We start from the raw sequence: 4,049 nt of genomic DNA, 5'->3' as shown, positions 1-4,049 counted from the left end.
AATTTAAAAATATATAAATAAATGTTATAATAATTATAATAAATATAAAAGTTTTTATGATAATTTATTCAGTACATTTCATGATTTTATTTAGTAAATTTTTTTTATAAATTTTTTATGCATTTAAATATTTATAGATTAGAAATACTTATATAAAATAAAAAGCAATAATTTTAAATCATATTATCTTTAAATGAATATCTTATTATATATTTTGATATTGTTTTTTTTAACAATTAATAGATTTAAATTGAAATTTTCAATATATAAATAATTGTCATATATACAGTATAAAATAACAAATCTAAATTTTTTTTTTAAATATTTTAAAAGTTAATATTTTTTCTATATATTCAAAATTTCAATCATACTAGTAAACAAAATAGTTTATTTTTGAAATTTTATTCCAATTAAAATAATAGTTTTTTCAATTGTATATATGTTATAATTTTTATTTTTCTTACAATTTTACATTGCTATTTATTTTAGCTAATATAAGCCAGTTATCAGAATAATTTATTTTTATAATTTTATAAAATTTCACTATTATTTTTATGCTAGAATTTTTATTTTAAAGTGAGAACATTTCATCGATGACAGGTTCGAGATGATCATGATATTCCTCTTTATTTTGACCTTCCTATATTGGATAACTGCCGCACTGGATGTGAAAATAAATGGACAACTCGAATTGGAGAGGAAATACTGGAACACGTATGATCCCACATTAATTGCCGAAGGAATTTATTGTTTGGCGACAATAATGGCTTTCTTGAAATTATTGTATATCTGCCAGCTGGACTACCATCTGGGACCACTTCAACTTTCCCTTGTGAAAATGATCAAGGATGTTCTTAAATTTATTATTCTTTTCACCATAATCATTCTTGCATTTTCTGCAGGTAATATATAAAATTTGTTATATTTCTTCGTTATATTGTTGATACAAATCAGTTTTTTTTATTTATAATTGCAACATGTCCAAATTTTTAATCTTTTAAAATTACTGAGCTATAATTTTTCTTAATTATAAATTATAAATTAATATATAACAATCTATACATAAAATAATTATTATAAATATTTTATATATGATTGTATCCTATAATATCCCACAGTAACTTATATATTATATACGCTTAATATATTCCAGATTGCACTAAAAATTGAATTGATTTTCGATACTTGAAAAAATAATTGAAAAAAGAAGCGAAAAATTCAAAATTTTGTTGTACACATTAACAATATATATTGAACATATACGGAAAAAAAAAATCGAAAAAACTGTATTTTATCTTTTACATTTTCATGAAAAATTCATGATAGAATCATATGTCCGAACAGAATAGAAAATCTTAATAAAATATATATATCGCCTATCTTGAATATGTTAATTTGCAAAATTATTCTTGTCAATTTTTGAATTCTAATTTTCGAAACATATATGCTTCCAAAAATTTAAAATTGGAACATCGAAAAAGCAAATATTAAGTTGCATTGTCATTACATATAAGCATTTGCCAATATTTGATACATCTTCATTTCATTGATAATGAAAATCCAACTCGTCAATACAAAATGTTCAGTGATAATTTCTGCAGCTATTTTTATGATGCAAAAAGAAAAAGAATATTATTATATTAAAAAATAAAGATTTTTGTATTTCAAGTTATGCAATAAAAATATTTTATTGCATTTTAGGATGCAAATGATTTTATTTTATTTATTTTTTGAATCATGTTAACTTAATCTCGATGATTTAATGATAACTTACAATAAAATTTTAGTATTAGCAATCACATATCTCCAATGCATATTTCTAATTTTTTTTTTTTTTCGTCATTACGTTGTAAGGCATTAAAAATAGTTATATAAGCTACGTTTATATTTTACAATATAATACTATGTTAATTGGATAATATAATGTTCATTTTTTGATGTTCGTATGGCTTTTTAATCTAAATATATTGAATCTATATATATATCAATCTAAATATATTGAAAAATTGAAAAAAATATAGAGCAATATAAGCATCGATTTAACGACGAATTTAAATTAATAATTCACATATTAACTGAAATGTTGTTCTATCATTATATAATAATGTTCTATTATTATATAATAATATATAATTATATGAGTATTACTTAAATTCATCGTTTAATAGATATCTGCATTGCAATGTTTTAACACTTGTAAATTATTTAAAATATAGGTTATAGAACAAAATATGAATATCTTTTTCTATTTCAATCATAAGATCAATCATGTTTTTTTTTTTTTTTGTTTTTATGATTCAAGAAAACAAAATCCAGAAAAAAAATTACCAGACGAGACTTTAAATTTTCAATATGAAATATCACATTCTCATTTGAAAGTAATAAAAAGAAAAAAATTAATTAGGAAGCAATCAGGATTATCGGATAAAAATATTCCTATTACTAAAATAGTTCAATTCTCCTGTGAAAAGTAGCGAATTTTGAAGTACATGACACATTATTCCTACTATCGTTGCTGCATTAAACAAAAATGTCTTACGTGACCAGATTTCTGTCTAAGCCAAGCATTTTATCATGTTACGTGACATATCTCTGTCTAATGTAAAAGTAATATAGGATAATGTAATATCACGTATTCTTTTCATGCATGCAAACTTTCGAGAGAGGAATGAAACCACTTTTAATGGTAAAAGAGGTTGCATATTGTCTGACAACTTTGAAAGGGCTAGACATTACACAATTGCTGTAGTATCTATCGAAATGCGTATTTTAAAATATATTTTACAATAATAAATTGTGATTTCAATCATATTAAATGACATGATTTTCATCGTTGTTGTCATGGCATTGAATTTGTTATATACAGTGTCATATTGTCATATAATATCATGAGAACAAAAATCGTATATATTGCATAAAAACCTTAATATGTGCGTTCTAGTATAGCAATCAACCACTTATATTTCCTCAAATAGCTTTATTAGCTTTGGGTAACGTTTTATTAGCCTTTTCTTTATTCGCAAATGAGAATCATATGTCATAACGTCATATATTGAAAATATAGAATCTTTTTTGACAATTCCAATGATAGTTATGTGAATCACTATTTTATGTAAATTTTATTTAATAGAAATTAATTAATATTTAATAGAAATTAATCGTATTTAAATAGAAATAAATTAATTATAAATTAAATTAAAATTAAAATTAAAATTAAATTAAAATCAAAAACTGAATAGAATAAAATAAAGGAGACGAACACATAAAATAAATGTAAAATAAAATTGGGTATTAATGATGAAAAACTAATAAAAATTTCGAATAAGTAATAACTTTATTTAAAATGCTTGAATAACATTTATTCATAGATAGTTATTTATATATATATATATATGTGAATCACTTTTCATTCTTCATTTCATAACTTCAAATATTATTTTATTCCATTATTCGGTTATTCGATGTTTTAATAATAAATTCGAATTAAATTGAAGTAATTTTATTCTTATCGTTAAAATTTCTGACATGAAAAATAAATATTATTTCAGCAAAGAAAAAATATATAACTTATATTTTATAATTAAAAAAGCCATATCTTTGTGAATCTTATTCTCATGAATTTCAAATTCGTAATATTTAAAATTTCTATTTTGCAAACTTTCATAACTTTAATAACTTTAGTCTAACAGCTAAAACAATATATCTTTAGGTACAGTGTTTATCTTTTCGAGGGTTCAATGATAGTAAAGTACGATCGATTGCCAACAACAATGACCATCGACGCCATAATCAAATTTTGATTGAAAAAAAAATTTGTTATTCTTACTTCAAGCTAATCGATTTGTATTCTAAATATAAATATTAATATTAATTCTCTCACAAACAATTACAGTTTTAATAATTGCAAAATCAAAAAATTTCAAGTTTCAAAATTTCAGTTAAATTTGATTTAATTTGTTAGTTTTTTGATGTTAATGTAGTTTTTTAATGTTAATGTTAAATATGAATTTAAATAATAGAAAAAATATAAAATTTAATTATGAAATAAT

The sequence above is a fragment of the Apis dorsata genome, unplaced genomic scaffold (assembly GCF_000469605.1).
Source record: "Apis dorsata unplaced genomic scaffold, Apis dorsata 1.3 scaffold_1024, whole genome shotgun sequence".
In the NCBI taxonomy this organism is placed as follows: domain Eukaryota; kingdom Metazoa; phylum Arthropoda; class Insecta; order Hymenoptera; family Apidae; genus Apis; species Apis dorsata.
The sequence above is the reverse complement of the archived record's forward strand: the minus strand, read 5'-3'. Positions refer to the sequence as shown.